Source organism: Triturus cristatus, chromosome 3_2 (assembly GCF_964204655.1).
Source record: "Triturus cristatus chromosome 3_2, aTriCri1.1, whole genome shotgun sequence".
Taxonomy (NCBI): Eukaryota; Metazoa; Chordata; class Amphibia; order Caudata; family Salamandridae; genus Triturus; species Triturus cristatus.
In genome coordinates this window covers 605,269,753-605,289,306 of record NC_140584.1, presented here as the reverse complement: position 1 = coordinate 605,289,306, position 19,554 = coordinate 605,269,753, and positions in this window count along the sequence as shown.

The window sequence follows — 19,554 nt, the reverse complement described above, 5'->3', positions numbered from 1 at the left end:
TTAAACAGACATAGTAATTAGTACTTACTTTTAAAACCTTCCATTTGAAACATGGTGTGTATATTTTTTTGTTTACTAGGTAATGGTTTACTGTTATTGGGTTTCTTTCTTTCTGGTTCGTATTTTTTTCACCACAAGGCAAAAATCGCCATCATCCTTTCTGAGATATTTGCACCCCATTAAACAATGATAGCGTAAATGTTGGGCAGTCCCCTCTGAAGCTAAGAGCTGCAAACTGACCCCTCTCTGAACCGTTACCAGAGTTAGAGGTTTGCAGCCATGAGGTCACAAAACAACCTGCAAGAAGGCCATATTGCACGTCTATGTAAATCTGCAGAAGCATGCATTGATAGCACGTGTGAAGAACCTTGGTGGTGGGTCATAGGGTGACACAAGGATTAACAAACAGGGGGACCGATCCACTCTAACAAGCATTTACAAAATCAATAGATCTTGGTTTAATTTGCCAATGCATTTGAAGACAGGCATGCTTCACGAGCAACCGCTCTTTGTGCAGGGTCTCTGTGCAAACTACCTCCACTTGGCTTTCGAGGTCGATGCTCTATGTTTTATTCTTCATGCTGGAGGTGACAGGAAGCAGATTACACTGTGACGCAGCACTATTCAGAGGTGTGAGCACAGGAAAGGAGAGAAAGCAGATGGGGTGGCAGAAGGAAAGGGGGGAGATAACAGATACTGGAATGACTGAAGGAAAGAGGGGTATCATAACAGAGGGGTGTCACAGAAGCGGAGGCAGGTGCAGCCAAATAATAGGGTAAAAGCAGCAGATAGAGAGGCTATAGGGGGGCAGCTGACAGAAACGCAGAAGTGGGGCGGCTGACAAGCAAGGCAGGGAAGCGGCAGACAGAAGTGAGGCGGCGAGCCAGCTGACAAGTGAAGTAGGGGGGCAGCGCACTGAAGTGAGGGAGGAGGACGGCTCACAGAAGCGAGGTAGGTTGATGGCACATATTCATGCAAACAGACCAACAGACACAATCACACAATAGGGCGGTGAAAAGGGCACGTGGATGAGCCAGGAGGAGGTTGTGAGATGGGAGAGAGGGGAAGACAAGACAGGGAGAGTGAAGGAGAGAGTGGCAGGGAGTGACTCGGAGAGGAGGTATGAAGCAGAGACGAATTAGCGAAAGAAATCTAATAACGACAACTGAAACAATCTCCTTGGAAACCAGTCACAAATATTTAGTTCTAACTAGTGAAAAGACACACCTCAATTTAAAATCCCACTCTGAATATCCAGGGGGCAAAAAACATCTATTTCTTTACTTTTGCTATAATCGCGGCACCCGCGCTTTTCTTTTTAACATTAAAAGTGAAGCACGGGTGCCGCGATTATTGCAAAAGTCATGAAATAGATGTTTTTGTCTATTTCTTTACTTTTGCTATAATCGCGGCACCCGCGCTTTACTTTTAATGTTAAAAATAAAGTGCGGGTGCCACGATTATAGGAAAAGTAAAGACATGGACACGGACAGGGTGGAGCGAGTGGGCGCGCGGCTGCAAAAGTGAAAGCAGCTGCAGCGTCCACATGCTTAATGACCCGTGAAAGACAGATGGCGCCTGCGCGCGTGCACGCTCGTGTGAACGCAAGCGCTAGGCCAGCCATGGCAGCATTTTTTGAAGCCCTTACTAAAAGTCTCGCCAGTCCAGCATATGCGCTGGGTCAGGCGAGACCTAAAAAGTAGGGGAACGGAATCAGTTAAATGAAAGAAGTAGGGGCACGCCATGCCCTGCCGATCCCTCCCACTTCGACCACTGATGCGGTATCAACTGAAGCCTTCATTGGATGTAAGTAGGATCTCAGGGGGACAGGTATTTATGTCTTATTTCCCCCACTATTGAATAATGAATTAATAAATACATCACACACAAGCCACCATACCAGCTGAGAGATTACCAGATTTCTGAGACCTGCCAAGAGGACAGACAAGCATGATGGTTTCCAAAAGCCTTACCTGGGACGCAAACTCCTCAGCGGTGGAAATTTCAATCAGAATACTTCTACAGCTTCAAGTTACCATATAGTATTGGGAATTAGCTCAAAAGAAGGTGGGCTCAGGAGTTGGAGCATTTGAAATAGGTTTTAAAAATACATCATATACAACATATGCCTGGAAATCCTCCCATGTAAAACGATGGATGCATAAAACAAGACCCACAGAGGGTGCCCCAGAGAATAACATTTTCCTACCCACATAAGACCCATACCAACTCTGATGCACAATGAGCGGGGACCCTCTCCCATTATTCCATTGCATGTCGCTTAATGGATGTAGTTAGGCTCGGTGAATGCAGTGTAGATACTAACAACAATATTATGTTAGATTTGTGTTGGTGGGTTTAGTGTGCGTATCCAGAAATCTTTACTCAGTTGGTACCTGCCGCTGCCGCACAGTGGTCTGTGCACCGTACACTTGAAGTATGCATGTGAAATAATTCAGCGTATGGTGTCTCGTTGGGAGTCAAAAATATTTATTTAGTCGGATTAACTATGGTGTTTTGAGTGGATGTTGGCTTTAGTTACTGTGTTATGCCTTGTTAATAACTTTTGTGCAATATCCGAATAGCTGAAAATGTCCGAATACCCCTTCCCTCTGTATTGTCCGAATGCCCCTCCCCCGTGTACTGTCTTCCGTGCTAGACTCCAGGGAACCAGATCAATTTACAGCAGTGCTTTAAATGGAAAAATAGAAGTGCAGGTACCCTCTACCAGAGTACCTGTTTCTGAGAAGTGCCGGTACTCTCCAATAAAATGTATTACGTCACTCTAGAGAAGGGCAGCTACTCTCACTTTCAAAATAAAAAAGTGCAGGTACTCAGTACCGGCCCATTTAAAGCACTTATGAGCTGGATAAGAGAGAGCAGAGTCGGGCAATGCATCCCATTAAAGGCACCATAGAAGCCAGGATCTTGCTCACAGCAGGTTGAGGCAGACTGTCCCAGAGGTGAATTGTGAGCTGAACAGACATGCCGCTACCTCGGAGGTGGCGGTGTGCATGGAGCAGTCAGTCGCGTTTCAGGAATCACTTCAACGTGACTGACGCTGCTCCAGCCCCATCTGCTTTTACAAAGCACTGCACTGTAGGCCAGCCCGCCTGCTGTTCGAGGTGCACGAGACCATGAAGATAAACTTTCTTTCTTTACCTCTTTCTCCAAGAGCCCCTGATCTGTCCCATGATGATCCGTCTCTCCTGTTTTGGAAACCGTCCTGGATAAAGTGCATCCTGACTTCTGCCAAGGCACATTGGTTATGCAATCAAAGGAAGTTTCCAGGCCATAACGCGACAAACACTGAGAGATGGAGGGAGGGATTGTGGCGAGGATACGTCTGTGGCCTCGCGCCGGCGGCCTCGGAGCATCGGGTGCGCTGGGGTCTCGCGCTGGCTGCCTCGGAGCTTCGGCGCGCTCTCACCGTGTGTGGAGCAGACTAGCTCTCGGCATCTCCAGGAGTGGAGGGCCTTGTAGTAGGAGAACGGCACCATGGGCCTTACTAGGAACCAAGATAAAGCCATGTTATTATCAGAACCTGATGCGGGAGATCTTCCATCATCTGTGTTGAATTCCGGGTGTGAAAGCGTGACATCTGAATGAAACAATGGGGTGGAAAACTGCTACAGCCAGTCAGATAAACAACGTGCTCTCTGCGTAGCTAAGGGGATTTCTGACTTTGACTTGGAAGCCATGGTTGCTCCTTATGCTGTGTTCACCAGCAGTGAGCAGGCCCCTTATTAATGGCGGCCCCTGAAGTGGACTTTATGTTGAGAGGGTTGTTCGTAGACAGACAGAGAGCAGTCAAGTCTACCCGAGACTAATAAAGGCAGAATAGCAACTATCTTGACTTAGTTGGGTGGAATCTAAAAGAACAGGAGAAGGAGTTCTTATCAGCCCAAAGGCTCCTTTACTGAGCAAGATTTTGAAGCTGACAAGCACGGAAGAGTGGCTATGGTAAATGGACCATGGGTGGGCAGCCCCATAACCTCAGTGTACACCCCCAATCTACAACAAGAAAAGCTTATAAGGGATACTGTTCGAATCATTTAAGGACTTTTCCTCAAGCCCTCTGATAATTGGAGCAGGCTGGAGGGGGGCGACAAGGGAGGGAAGTTTCTTATAGTCATGCTTGCGACCCAGGGTATATTTATTTATTTATTTGAAAGTTTTATATAGCGCGGACAAGACTCTTGCGAGTATCAGAGCGCTTTACAAGCAGGAAGGAGGCAAAGTACAATATACATAGACAACAGACAGTTAGACAAAATCACAATGAATAGATATAGAGTTCAAGTGAATTTAGCCATGAGGATAGCTTTCACTTCTTTTTTGAAGGAAGAGGTGGAGGGGTTCATTCTTGTTTCACTGGGCAAAGCGTTCCATATCTTCGGAGCCATACCTGAGAAGGTACGGTTATAGGTTTTTTTCTTGGCAAAACGTTGAGGTTGAAGGAGAAGAGTTTTGGCACTCCTAGAGGCTCTGTTGCCCGCAGAGAGAACTAGTTTCTGTGCAAGGTACTGTGGAGTTTTGTGGTAGAGGGCCTTGTGTGTCATGCAGGCAATTTTTAGGTGAATTCTGGCTTCAAATGGAAGCCAGTCGATGGCTCTCAAGTCAGGTGAGATGTGAGCGTTTCTTTTAGAGCCTGTGATGAGTCTCGCAGCTGCATTGATCGTGGCTCTTAATGGTGCTGTTGAGGATCTTGGGAGGCCGCATAGCGTAACTGCTCCATACTCTACTCGGGGGATTACTAGGGCTTGAACTGCTTGTTTGAAATCATGTGCAGGCAGAAAGGGTTTCAGTTTTCTCAGGGTCTTTAGTTGGAAGTTCGCTCCCTTAGTTGCGGAGCTAATGTGTTTCTGCATCTTTAAGTTGCTGTCTAGCGTTATTCCCAGAGATTTCGCTGAGTCGACTATGTGCGTGTGTCCATTTAGGGCTGTTAGGTGTTTCATCCAGTCCCGGATAGTGTGGGTTTTGTTGGGGGGGGGGGCATTTAACAGGAATTCCGTTTTGAGAGAATTAAGTTTCAGATGGTTTTCTGCCAGCCATGTTTGTGTTTTTTGAAGTGTGGTGTTGAGCGATTTGATGTCCTCTAGTGAGTGTATCTTGATGTATATTTGTGTGTCGTCTGCGTACATGTGGAAGTGAATCTTGGTGAGGCGTAGAAGATCTGTGAGAGGTTCCATGAAGAGGTTGAATAAGGTGGGTGAGAGAGAGGAGCCTTGAGGTACTCCTAATGTGACTGGCATAGGGTTGGATAGGGATTGGTTGATCTTGAATCTTTGGGATCTGTTTTGGAGGAAGGATGTGAACCAGTTCAGAACCTTTCCAGAGATACCCATTCTGTGTTTTAAGAGGTCAAGTAGGTTGTCGTGTTTGACAGTGTCAAAAGCTGATGACAGGTCGAGTAGGATTAGAAGACAGGCTTCATTCTGGTCTAGGATTTTAATCGCGTCGTCTACAACATGAGCCATGGTTGATTCGGTGCTGTGACCTGCTCTGAAGCCAGATTGAAATTGGTTCAGCAAGTTGTATCGATCGATGTGACTGTTCAGTTGTACGTTAACACATTTTTCCAGGAGTTTGGCTAACATAGGTATATTAGATATCGGACGGTAGTTGTTGGGGTCCGAGGGGTCCGCCGTGGTTTTCTTAAGGATAGGTGAGACCTGACCGATTTTCAGGATGTCAGGGATGGAGCCTTGAAGGAGGGAAGTGTTAATGATCTTAGTCCAACTGGGTAGTAGGAGAGGGATGAAGTCTTTAAGGTAGTTCGCAGGGAGCGGGTCCGTGAAGTGATTGAAGGGCTTCAGAGTGTTGAGTGTTTTTAATATGGAGTCTTCAGAGTAAGTGTCAAAATGGAGCCAGTTTGCATTGTTTTTGAGTTTAAATAATGGGCGGATATTAGTTAAAGCAAAAACCAAAGGAAATGATGGACGGAGTGTTGAACATTGCAAGCACTCACCCCCAGTCAACTGATCTGGGTTTAATCCATCACCGTTCTTTAGCCCACTCTGCCACCCCAGTTCAGACATGGCCATATGCAAATCAGTCTGACCCTGTGCCTCATGGGAACAGTCCAGCCCGAACTGTCAAGCCATGTCTTCCCTGGACCGGAAACAAGCTTCCTAGGACCGGTTTCTGGCATTTCAGCCGTCTTCAGCCAGGCTTGCTTGTATCCAGTGGCAAAGTGAGCAAGGGACTCACGTCTGAGCATACCCTGCCAACTTATGGTGAACAAAGCAAAAACCAAAGGAAATGATGGACGGAGTGTTGAACATTGCAAGCACTCACCCCCAGTCAACTGATCTGGGTTTAATCCATCACCGTTCTTTAGCCCACTCTGCCACCCCAGTTCAGACATGGCCATATGCAAATCAGTCTGACCCTGTGCCTCATGGGAACAGTCCAGCCCGAACTGCCAAGCCATGTCTTCCCTGGACCGGAAACAAGCTTCCTAGGACCGGTTTCTGGCATTTCAGCCGTCTTCAGCCAGGCTTGCTTGTATCCAGTGGCAAAGTGAGCAAGGGACTCACGTCTGAGCATACCCTGCCAACTTATGGCGAACAAAGCAAAAACCAAAGGAAATGATGGACGAGTGTTCAACATTGCAAGCACTCACCCCCAGTCAACTGATCTGGGTTTAATCCATCACCGTTCTTTAGCCCACTCTGCCACCCCAGTTCAGACATGGCCATATGCAAATCAGTCTGACCCTGTGCCTCATGGGAACAGTCCAGCCCGAACTGCCAAGCCATGTCTTCCCTGGACCGGAAACAAGCTTCCTAGGACCGGTTTCTGGCATTTCAGCCGTCTTCAGCCAGGCTTGCTTGTATCCAGTGGCAAAGTGAGCAAGGGACTCACGTCTGAGCATACCCTGCCAACTTATGGCGAACAAAGCAAAAACCAAAGGAAATGATGGACGGAGTGTTGAACATTGCAAGCACTCACCCCCAGTCAACTGATCTGGGTTTAATCCATCACCGTTCTTTAGCCCACTCTGCCACCCCAGTTCAGACATGGCCATATGCAAATCAGTCTGACCCAGTGCCTCATGGGAACAGTCCAGCCCGAACTGCCAAGCCATGTCTTCCCTGGACCGGAAACAAGCTTCCTAGGACCGGTTTCTGGCATTTCAGCCGTCTTCAGCCAGGCTTGCTTGTATATTAGTTAAATCACCATCCAGGGGGGTTGAGGGGCTCTTAGTCAGGTCCGATAAGGATTTCAGATCCTTGAGTAAGTCTGATTTGATGGATTCTGTCTTGGCTGTGAAGAAGGAGGCAAACTCCTCACAATTGGGTGGAGAGAGTGGGCTGGTGTTGAGGGCATTAGGTAGGCTTTTAGTTTGTGATTTGATAAGGTCGAATAGCTTTTTGGGGCGGTTCTTGGCCAGGTCTAATTGAGATCTGAAGAAATCGGATTTTGATTTTTTGATCTTTCTAAAATAGGCGTTTCTGGCTGTTCTCAGAGTTTGGAGGAGGTCCATTGAGGGATTATCTCTCCATCGGCGTTCAATTAATCTGAGCGAGCGTCTGTGGTCATTTAGCCTCCCATCGTACCATGGTTTGGAATCTTTAGACGATGTTCTTTTCAATTGTAATGGGGCCATTTTGTCAAGCAGGGTGTTCATGGAGTGAAAGTAGTGATTTGTCAGTCCTTGGACATCATTCATGTCTTCCGGGGGACGGAGGGGGTTTGCGTTATCTAAGGATGAGAGGTCAGATCCGATGTTCTTCAAGTTTCTTTTCCAAATCTTAGTTCTTAGGGGTTGTGTCGAGAGTCGTTTAAAAGTTTCAAGGATTTGGAAAGTAATGATATGATGGTCAGACCAGTCGCATGGGAGTATCGAGTCTAGCTGAGTGGAATCAGCTTTGGAGATAATTAGGTCGAGCGTTGCTCCTTTGTCGTGTGTAGGGCTGTTGCTGATTTGAGTGAGATTGAGGTCTGTGAGGAAGGCTTTGAGACTGTTAACCGCAGGGTCGTTCTGGTCGTCCCAATGAAGGTTAAAGTCCCCTAAGAAAATTTGTTTAACCGGTTGACTGTCATTAGAGGCTAAGATGTCCATGAAGTGTTCTATGAAGTTGAGGTTATCTCCCGGAGGATGTGGAGGATGGTAGAAGGTGTGGAGAGAACAGATTTGTTTGTTGTTGTTGGCGATGTTTAAGCAGAGGTATTCACAGGATGGTGTAGCCGGGGCAAAGGAGTTGGTCATAGTTAGGTTGGTCTGGTGTATGCAGGCTATCCCACCGCCTGGCCTCTCAGTTCTGTCGAGTCTGGAGATATCATAGTTAGGAGGTAACAATATGTCCAGTATGGGAGTAGAAGTATCCTTTAGCCATGTTTCTGTTAAAATCAAAATGTCAGGTTCGTTCGTGATGAGTAAGTCGGCAATATCAGCTGCGTGTCTGGAGGCGGACCTGCAGTTGAGGAGTATGCATCTTAGACGTGGCTGGATGCTTACAGTGGTAGGTTCAACTGTGATGGGGATTCTAGTGAGGTTATTTTCAACAATGCCTCTGTAGTTGAGTCTCGGGGCTCTGTGTGTGTTGATCGGGATGGCATGAATTCGGGAGTCGGATTGCGGGCTCACTGGAGGTCCCGTGTCGAGAGAGGGGTGAACTGTATCGTAGGATTGGAGGAGGGCCATTATGTCTAAGTCAGATAGGGGGTTTAACCCTCTGACCGGGCGGGATGAGGCGTTAGGGAGTGGGATTGTGCTCCAGCGTGGAGATCCATGTGTTAGGGAGTTTGCATGGGGATGTTGGTTGTGGTAGAGGGTCTTAGGGTGTGGGGACGGGCTGTATTTTTGTTTAGTACAAGTGGATTTAGGTTGGTAAAGGATAAGGTTTTGAAGGGCTCCTAAGTCTGATTTGATTTGCTGAAGGGTTGATAGTATCAGGTCAAGTCTTGTATCAGGCAGGATGGAATAGTTAATGGATGGGTGGACCAAGGGAGTGACTTGTGGGGTAGTTTCATTAGATATGGTTGTGTCAGGAACCGTGGGGGTAAGTGAATTGTTTGTGAGTCTCGGGGAGGAGCTGTAAGAGGAAGTAGAGCAGGGGGGGGGGGGTGATATAAGGAGGGCCCGGTGACAGGTTCAGGTGGTGAAGGGGGTGAGGGGGGAGGTCATCCTAGGGTTTAAGTGGGTGGTAATGGGGCTGGTAAGTTGTTGAGAGGCGCCGGGAGAGGAGGGGAGGGGGGTGGGTGCAATAAGGGGGGTGGTGGGAGAGGGTAGTGAGGTGTCAGTGCTGCGGTCCGAAAGGGTAGTGTTGGGGTTGTTGCAATGAGGGGAGGTGTTGGGGGTAGTGGAGAGGGGGCAGGGAGGGTGTGAAGGTGCAGGGTGAGGTGGGATGGGGAGTGAATTGGCGATGTTAAGAAGTGGTGTGGCGGTGAGGTGGTAAGTGTCGTTAGGTGGGTTGTCTTCGGGGTCTGACGATGAAGTTGTGGAGGGAAGGGTCATCTGGGAGTACTGATTAATATCATACGAAGGATGAGAGTTGTCTGGGACCAGGTGAGTTGCGGGGGGGGGGGAGGAGGGCCAGAGTGACTCTGTCCTTAATGAGCGGAAAGATATGATCGATCAGATTAAGGTTGTGGTTGGAGGATTGGATCAGGATGATACCATTATGATATATAGTGACTGTGGCAGCAGCGTTAAAGAATGAAGAGGGAAGGATAGAGAGGGTGATGCCGTGAGCTGTTTTCTTAGAGTTAGATACCTTAAAAAGGGCAATAAAGGCTTTCCTCCATTGAGCTCTCCTTTTCGTGTAGAATATGATATCGTTCTTAATGAGCCCTTTGTTCATACAGTAATAGGGGTCAGAGATGGGGATTACAGGGTGGGATTTTAATAGGTTGTGTTTGAAGCCTTTGGCTGCTTTTTTTGAGAGGTTAGGAGGGTAGGTGATGGAGTGGGTGCATTTCCCGGTGCGTTCCATCGTGAGTGTCCTAAAGGGGGGAATATTCTGGGGTTAGACGTGTGATAGATCTAATGGTGTCCCTGGGTGAGGGAAGTTGTCTTAACGTATGGCGGTACCGGGGCTGAGAGAGAGCAGCGCTAAGCGCGATGAAGGAATAGGGGTTAGTGTAGAAGAGGAATGGATGAGAGGTTAGAGCGGAGAGGTTATGATGGGCCGAGGCTAGTGAGGAACTAGAGATGTAGTCCTTTGTTATAGATCAGGCTAATGATTCTCATTGTGGCGGATCTTATTTAGTGTTGAATTAGTGAAGTCCAAGATGACAAAGTGGTTAGCTGTCTAGAGCAGAGCAAGAGATGAAGTCCTTTTTCTATTGTACCTCATTAGTCTCTGGGAGAAGTCCTTTATCTGTTTTGGTTATGTGGTCCATTATCTGTTTCCATTGTCAGTGGGAGCATCCGAGTAGTCCTATTTCGGTGTCCAAAAGATTGTAGGGGATCTATGGGAAAGCCTGAGTAGACCAGTTTCTCTGACCATTCTCTGTTTCCATTACCAGTGGGAGAATCCGTGAAGTCCGTGAAGTCCTATTTCACTGTCCATAAGATTATAGGGGATCTATGGGGAAACCTTAGTAGTCCTGTTTCTCTGTCCGTGGACCTGAAATGGCAAGATAGTCCTTTTTCATTGGTGACTGATTGAGGGCAGAGGAGGAGTGAGTAAACAGAAAAAGGAAGTGACCGGTGTTTGGAGTAAGTCCATTGACCGAGTGATTTATGATCTCGGCCATTTTAGAAAGAAGAAGCCCTAGTCGTAGCCATCTTAAAAAGTAAAAAGATGAACATGAAAATGCATCGCAAAAGATAAAGAAAAAAAGATAAATGTCACATAGGTATCTTTACCTTGGCACGATGTCTCCGCTGAGGTCGTTAAATTCGTTTTGGCTTAGTAAGATTAATCTGCTGGCTTCATCCAGGTCGCGTTTGTAGGAGGATGTGTTGTGGTCGCGATGAATAATAAACCAGATCTTTACCGTTGAGTCTTCCGATAACCATCGGAGCAAACCCGGAACACTGCAAAGAGCGCAACAATGTTTTCACGGGACCCCAGAATCGTCAGTTGAGGGATGAGGATGGTTAAATGATTAGGCCTTGACTGATACATGGCACACTCAACACCCTTTAACACTGGAATCACTGCACTTTTTAAAATAATTGTCTTGCACCCTAACTCCTCCCTATCGTTAAAGCACTTTTCAGCAATTTGCATACAGATAAAAGAGCTTCAATGGAGTGGCCCAGGCAAGTATTACGCTACTGGCCAAATATGGCAAGCATCCAAGCATCCAAGAAACAACCAGCATGTCCATCACATCCCATTTTGTTCGTTTACTTGGATGCTAAGATTTTTGCTGCTGTCTTAGCCGGTTTTAATAAATGATGCCCGATATGATCCATTCAGACCAGGGAGGCTTTAACAGAACAGCAAGCAACAACACCAAGAAGGCCCTGCACCTGATCGATACTGCTAGGACGAGGTGGAGAGAGGCAGCCTTCCTGTTCTTAGATGCTGAAGACTGGGGGATGGTGTTTGATTACTGAAATTATTCGATCTAGGTGCTAGGTTCTTAAATTCGACAGCAGTCCTATGCTGCAACCTCCAAGTGAAGTTGAAGGGCAACAGCCAGTAATCAGAGCATCCATGAATAAAGAGGGGTACTCAGCAGGGATGCCCTCTTGTCCTCTCCTGGTTGATTTCTTCTTGGGGCCCTTTCTACAGAACATTAGAGCACCCCCTGATTAGGGGTATCTCGTATAGAAAAGATTTATTCAAGCTAACTACCTTCGCGAAAAGTGGCAGGCTTCCAAATCAATAAGACATGATTTGGTGATATTTGGAGGTAATATTCTCAATATTAAATTGAAAAATTCGAAACACTTCTGCTGGACTCTACATAGCATTAAGTAGCTAGGACCACCAACTCACACCCAATGCTGTGATATGTGCCAGGAGGAACTTTAAGTTCCTACTCCAAGAGATCATGTCAACATTGGCCACCTGGAGAAGCCACTCACTTTCTTACGTGGGGAGGATAGCTGCCCTGAAAATGACTCTATTGCAGTGGAATCGGTATGTCTTCCAGGCAGTCTCTCTACAACTCAGGAGGGAAGACACTGTATGAAAGCAGGTGACTTGACTGGCTTACAACCAGGAGGATGGGAGACCAAGACTCAATAAAGGCTTGTAGACTCTATTCGATGGGGTTGCTGGTGTACCTCACTTGCTGCATTTGAGTGGTGGCTGAGGTTGGAATAGGTACACAGTGATGCTTCATTGATCAAAACCTGGAAACCAGGGCAATGGGTGAGGTCCCCTGGAATTCTAGGAAGCTGTGAGGCCAACTCCTCTTTGTCGCTTCAATCAATGGAGCCACGACAGAGGTTTGGGATTCTATAGCATGGACAGAGGACCGTACCATGTTTCCATCACCCCTTACACTGATAGTTGGTAACACTGCGGTCTCACCAAGGATAGAGACTAGTGACTTTGAGATTTGTAGGGAGGAGGGGTGTTTCAGGCTTTAATTCTATCGGTACATTCAAACCATATGAAGAGGTTAAACTGGAATATGAGAACCTGACATAGAACACTTTCGTTATCTCCAAATCCAACACTGGGTTCTCAGACCGGGCTCAAAGAAGGGGCCACTAGAGAGCTGACACACGTTGACATCCCTTCAGAACCTATCCTTCACCAAGCACATAGTCTCCAAATCTGTGCTCTCCTTAATGTCCAAGTAAATGCGCATACGTTCCCTCATCAGATACAATGGAAGAGGGATCTTATGGTCTTCCTCAACACAGACCAATCACACAAAATATTCTTAAGAGCTGACAATTATTTATGACATACAAGGTATGAAAATACACTTTACCAGATTGTGTTCTGTCGACATCTTACCCTGCGTTGCTCCACACTATCGATGAGACAAACTGTATCGCCTGCTGGAGGGGATGTGGTAGGGTGGGCTCTCTGCTTCACATTCTGTGGTCCTGCCTGTAGCAGAGGGAATTCTGAGACAATGTCTTTCTTGATATCTTCCAGAGACACTGCATAAACATTTACAAATTGCTAGAGTTTTCCCTGCTAGACATACACGTGGAAGTAGCGTACTCTTCGCACTCTATAGCAGGTAAACCTACTACTAGTGGCAAAATTAACCATTTTGTCAATTTGGGGGAATACCACTATGCTGTGACATGACCTTTAACTGCAAAAACTTTGGACACTATTAGGACAATGAAAAAAAATGTGCATGACTTGGCAGAAAAGTCTCATCACTTCAATAAACTATGGGATACAGTTTTGTCAGAGTTAAATAAGGATTACAGGAGCCTTACCTGTCCACAATCACTGAGAGCCTCGGGCCTCAATGACTATGCCAAAACAGGGGAAATCAGCAAACTGACAGTAGATAAACAAGAATTGTCTTGTCATCCTGTTACTGGTCTTTCAAGCGCACCCCCTTGTTATATGTAAACCCAGCAAGCCTATCTATCAAGATTAGACACTTCAGCAGGATCTGACACTGTAGTGGGGGGTGGTTGGAGCCAGCCCATCATGGCCGCTTGGAGCTGATGCTCCGTGTTGAACCTTCCTCCCGACTTCCCGAGCGGCCAGCCCGCTGCGCTGTTTTTGCACCTAGAACGGCGTTTGTGCGGCCGGAATGCGGGCTGATCTCAACAAAATCTTTGTCACCCTTCTCCGATATGACATCTCGGAGAAACAAGCCCCGATGTTCCCCCGACAATGAGGCTAAGATGGCACCTGCTGAGCGGAGAGATCTTGCCCAGTGCCTTGGGAGCTGCACCGCGAGGCCGCCGGCTTCCGTTTTCGCTCAGCAATTTTCACCCCACGGGTCCACCTTTAGAGCGGGGGTCGACTTACTGCGGTGATGAGCAGCGGGACGAGCGGGACTCCTAAAGGGAACACCGAGTCCAACAGAGGTGAGAACTCCCTCAGTGTTAGGCGAGAAGGGACGTCATTGAAGTCTGGGCATTTTTAGTCAGTTTTATGCTGATGCTGCCAGCTAACTGAAAGAAACGCTTCATTGCAAGGCCGTTTCCTTCTCCTCGGCAATCTCTGAATTAACAGTGCCTGACCTTAAAATGGCGGCTAAACAAGGACTATAATGATCGTCTCATCCTCTCCTGGAGTGCTGCACGAAGAGACCTAGGCGTTTTGGACTATTGTTGCTAAACCTTTGCCCGCAGATTAAGAGATGCGTCACATTGAAGGGCCGATTTTGTCTCCAAGACGTTCTTTATATTTGCAAATGGCTCTATTGTCTGTGCCCCAATGTTTGCGACTGGATCTCAAGACGGCCGCCCTCCCTCTTCTCTTCTGGACTATTGAGATTCATGGGGACCGACTGACTCATCCCCACTGCCTGACTTCTTGATGGCTGACCCAGTAAGACCCTCTGCTATGTTCTTTCCTCCCCGGGTCTATATCCATAGATCATCATTGGGTCCTCGACCAGCCTTCACCCGACCCTGTTCCCACCCTCCCACCAGGACCTTTACTCTGCGAATTTCCCTCGACAGCTGAGACCAAGCCATTTTGACTGATGCCCGGTGGAGCTACCTCATGAGCTAAAGAGGAGATGGTCTTTGGATTCCCTCCTTGACCATCACCTACCCAGCCGGACTTTGGGCAAACTCTCCCACGTCTCTCCTGACCTTTTCTCCCCCCCCACATTTCCCTACCACCTACCCCCTCCTCTCTACTCTTTCCAGCTACCGACCTTCGCCCTCACCTGTCCTTGCCCCTTGTCCCCAACCTGTCTTTCTGTAATCATTTCCCCTCACCACTTGAGACCTAGCTATTTTGTCTGATGCCCGATGGAGTTACCTTGTTTAGCTATAGGGGAGACGGACCGTGGATTCCCTCCTTGGACGTGACCTACCCAGTCGGTCTTTAGACAGACTTCCTTTTGTCTCTCCTGTTGTCTCTTCCCTCATCCTCCCTCTTCTCACCTCTCCTTCCCTCCTCCACTATTCTTTTCTCTCTCCTTTCTCCCCTCTCTTAATGTATTGCTTACTTTTTGACGTAATGTGTAATTGTGATAATTTTCTCTTACATTGTGGAACCTAATGTAAAGCACTCTGATACCTTCGGGTCTATCCAGTGCTATGTAAAACTGTTTAAATAAATAAATAGTGTCTAAATAGATACTCAAAGCACCCGCCCTACATATTTTGTGAAGCCCATTTAGGTCAGCCTATTGTTTCCATCTTTTGCACATACTTTTTCACACCTATTCAAATGCTAATCCCTGGCTGAAAAAATATGAGAGCCAGTGCAAATTCGCCTCAAGGAACTTCAGGCAGGGAAAGTATCTTTCTAAAAGTGAATTTTACTTAATATTTATTAAAAATACGACTTCCCTATTACATGTGATTTTAAAAAACTATTAAAAATTGTTGTACAAATTTTTCTGTAGCTAGTCCCATCCCCAAGATAGAGCCTTAGCATTTTAATCTGTACTCTAGTTTTCTATATAGGACAGCTAGGCCTGCTAAAGTGAAAAATAGCTTCTGTGTTCTAGTCACTGTAAAGACATGTTAACATTACATTTCTTCAGGTCCTACTTTTAAATATCATGCATCCTGGGCAACAAGGCCGACAGAAGGGTGACTTATTAATATTTAAAAGGGAAGTTTTGACCTGGCAAAAGGTTTTATTTTGATGGGTCGAATTACAGTGGCAAAACTGCCAGTCATGCTACAATGGTAGACATGAAGCCATGTTTTACATTGCCATTGTAGTGTATGGCACATTAGATGCTGCAGTTTACTCCTGACATTTCAATTACAGGCCCGGGTACATTTTGTACCATATGCTAGGACTTGTAGGAAAGTTAAATATGCCATTTAGGAGTACGCTAATTCAACCATGTCCAAGAGGGAGCACAAGCACTTTAATCCTGGATAGCAGGGTTAACGTGCAGAGAGTTTTTCAACCAGCAAAAATATAGGGTCGAGCGAAAAGCGAAAAATATGGGGTGGCCATGAAAAGAGGATTTCCTACAATAAGTAAAAGCACCTTCCAGGTGGTAGCACTTTGTGCCCCCTATTGTGCCTCCTCTTGACTCCCTTCCCTGGGTGCCAAATTCTGTGAGCCCCAGCAGTATTTCAGCTGAGGGGCTTGTAATAATAGCTCCCCAAAACCTGGGCTCTGCGTGGGAACAGAGGCAGTATGGAAAGAGTGAGGGTGCCACCTGTGAGGATTTCTATTCATCATCTCAGTTCATGCACATTCAGTTGTAGCTAGGCAGGAAGAGTAGAGTTTCAGTCAATGATATGGCATAGAGCCAAAACCCCATGGGGGCTCTCTGTATAGCTGGCAGTAAAGAATGAGCATGCAGATGCCTCTCACTCCATAATGAGCCTCTGTAATTTTGTTTGAGTTTTAGGCATGAATAAGGTTTCAAAGGGTGTACCTTTTGTTGAGTTTTTGGTACAATGTTATGGGTGTGACAGGTCTGCTTGGTTTACATATAACATTGGGGGAAGCTGAAAGGGTGGAAGCAGGATGGCAAGAAAATTCTTGTGTACCCATTGTCTGATTGACCCTGTTTTGTTCTACCAGACTTCTGTCCCTGGGTTTACTGGGGGTAAAAATGTCTTTTACTACTCCCATCCCACCCCCTCCCTGGAGTAAGTGAGGTCCGCTGTCTCACTTGTACTAGGGAGTGTGGCATTCTGCATGATAGGAATGGGACTGGTGCTGCTCCGCTGCAGAATAGGTTCCTCTGATAGAAGGTTTACTTATGCAAGCAGCTTTTGGGCAGTGCTAAATGCACCCAGCTGTCACGCCTTGTCTGGGTTTTATTTGTCACAGAAGAACAAGGAGGAGCTGACGCTGACCCTCGGGTCGAAGCCCAGTAGTGAAAGGAACTACTTTGCACTTGTATTGAATGGTGATGCACCTGCTACAAACATTTATGTAGCACGCCTGTAACTGGTTAAAATCTAGCTGATGTTGAGTTAAACTTAAATCCCTATATGATCAACAAATAAAGTAATAATGAACAGAGTGGTATTAACACCTACACATGGCTATGAGAGGTAGAAAAATAAGGGTATCATGTGCTCGGGGCTGTACAGTGTGGCAAAGTGTGGTAACCCATTGTGTTTCTGACTGATTTTGACGAGGAGGGATTATGAAGCGTCCCAGTGGCCTCTGCTTCTTGAAGAAGATGTTGCACTCAGCAAAGCCATCCTTGTCATTCTGGAGCACCTTGGCCAGTATCCACTGCGGACAAGTAGACATTTGGGGCAAAGGTTTGGCCACATCAGCACTCTGATCAGTTGTTTCTGCCTGCGAGCCGAGAATTAACATGTTTTGCCCGCAACAAGTCTGAATTACTGGGATGGCTAAAGAGTTGCATTTGTATTCTTAAAATGAAAATGCCTCCCTCTGTGAAATGCTCAGTGTCACATTTGAGAAAGCTGTTTAAGGCCCGCGTATCACTCAAAATGTGGGAATACGGTCACTTGAAAAGTACAAAAATAAGCATGCAATACCTGCCTGAGGCCTGGCCTAACCAGACTCACTCAACCACAGGCTCTCTCCGGCTAGCTGGCCTAGATGTGTAACTCTAGAATGCAACTGCTTTTTCCATTCTCCTCTTGCTCTTGCAAAGTGCCGTCACTGGTACTATGCATGAGGGGCAAAAGTGTGCTGTAGGAAACTGAGATTTTTGTTGCAGTAGTCCGCTCACTTTTTGCCTGGTTTTTGATGCAACTTTGACTAAAGTGTACAGGGTCCCTGTTAACCAGGTTCCCAGTACCAGTACTTCTTTCCCTAAAAATGTACAGTTGTTCCCCCAATTGACAAAAGCTTAAGCACCCTCTGTAAGTCCCTAGAAAATGGTATCCTTGTACCTAGGGCCTGAGGTACTAAAGAGGGCCCCTAAGGGCTGTAGCATGAATTTCGCCACCCTAAGGGACCCTCACAAAACACACACAAGACTGCCATTGCAAGCTGCATGTCTTGGTGCTGGCAAAATTGAAAACACCACATGACACACATCCCTGTGTGCCATGTCCCCTCCCACTGCATGTGATACTTGTAAGTCACCCCTACAGCAGGCCTGACAGCCCTAAGGCACGGTGTATACATGTGAGGATGTACCTGCATGAGCAGATATGCCCCTGTGCTGGTCAGTTCCATTGCTGCCAGTGCAAGTGACCAGGGAAGCTATTTCAAAACGTGCTGGACACTGGTGAAAATGAGTTCCCCAGCTACATGATGGCTACACTGAAAATAGGGAATGTTTGGCATCCTGCTCCCTGAAAACCTACTAGCCTCTGGTGTTCTTACTGACTGGTTTCTGCCAACCTGCCACCCGGGACGCTGTTCTGACCTCCTAGGGTAAGAGCCTTTTCTCTCAGGAGACCCAGAACAAAAGCCTGTCTGGGAGCAGGGTGTAACACCCCCTCCCACAGGATGACCTGCTGATTAGCCTCCTTGGGCCTGCGAGTTTCAAAGAAGCTACCTACTTTGTAATCCGAATCTGGCTCCACTCAAAGGAGAGGAAGTCACCTTCTTGTCCAGAGTTCGCCTTGGCATCAGGACAGGTGGGGAAATTATCTAGTGAGGTAGGCGTGCCTCCTCCAGGCTAGTACCACCCCTAAGGTGGGCTAATGACTGTAAGGGGGACATGATTTTTCAGAAGTAGTCATCTTTGTGATGGCATACTTAGGAATTCTGGGACAGAGTTATGCCCAATTCCCACAGGAACTGGTCATTAAGGAGCATGGCGACCCCAAGGGTCAGTAGTCCAGCGGCTACTACCCTACACTCCCTTATAGCCCTAAATTCAGTATTTAGGGGAGTCCCTGGCACAAGACAAGCATATCCTGATGACCTAAGAAGAAGAAGGACATGAAGAGCTGCAAAAGCAGAAGATTGAAGAGAGCATCTGACTTGGCCCCAGTTCTGCTGTCCTGTCTGCAGTTCTCTGTCAAACCTGCACCAAGAATGATTCGTCCTGCAGCTGTGTGCCTCAAAAACCTGAGACAACTGCCTGCCTTCAATAAAGACCAAGACCTCCCGAAAACTCCAAAAGAGAAGACTCTGAGGCCTCTGGAACTGATAAAACCCGACCCCAAAAGTCAACACCGCACCCGTTGCCTCTGGCCCTCGTTGAAATGGGCCACTGATGCCAACAAGGTTCCCCAGCCCTCCAAAGTTCGAGTCCATCGTGGTTTCACCTCTTGTAGACTCCCCAGCGTCACCTGCAGCCTTTGCATGCAGACCCCCTCAACCGCAACTGCTCCTGGTAAGAGAAACCCCATGCCTAAAAACACCTCTGCATCCGTCACCCCCAGGCCACGGAGGAGAGGACCCGAGGTGTCCCTACGTTCTTGAGCATCACAAGCCTTTAACCCCCCTGTTGGTTTACCCTGACTGGCTTCCTAGCCAGAACTTGCTGCCTCTGTTTAAAATGACCGATCCCCATTGAGACCTTTTGGGCTCCCAATGCTGTTTTGCACCCTGCACCTGGCCGCCCTCATGCCGCTGGTGATATACTGTTGGTGATACCTTGGACCTTGCCAACCAC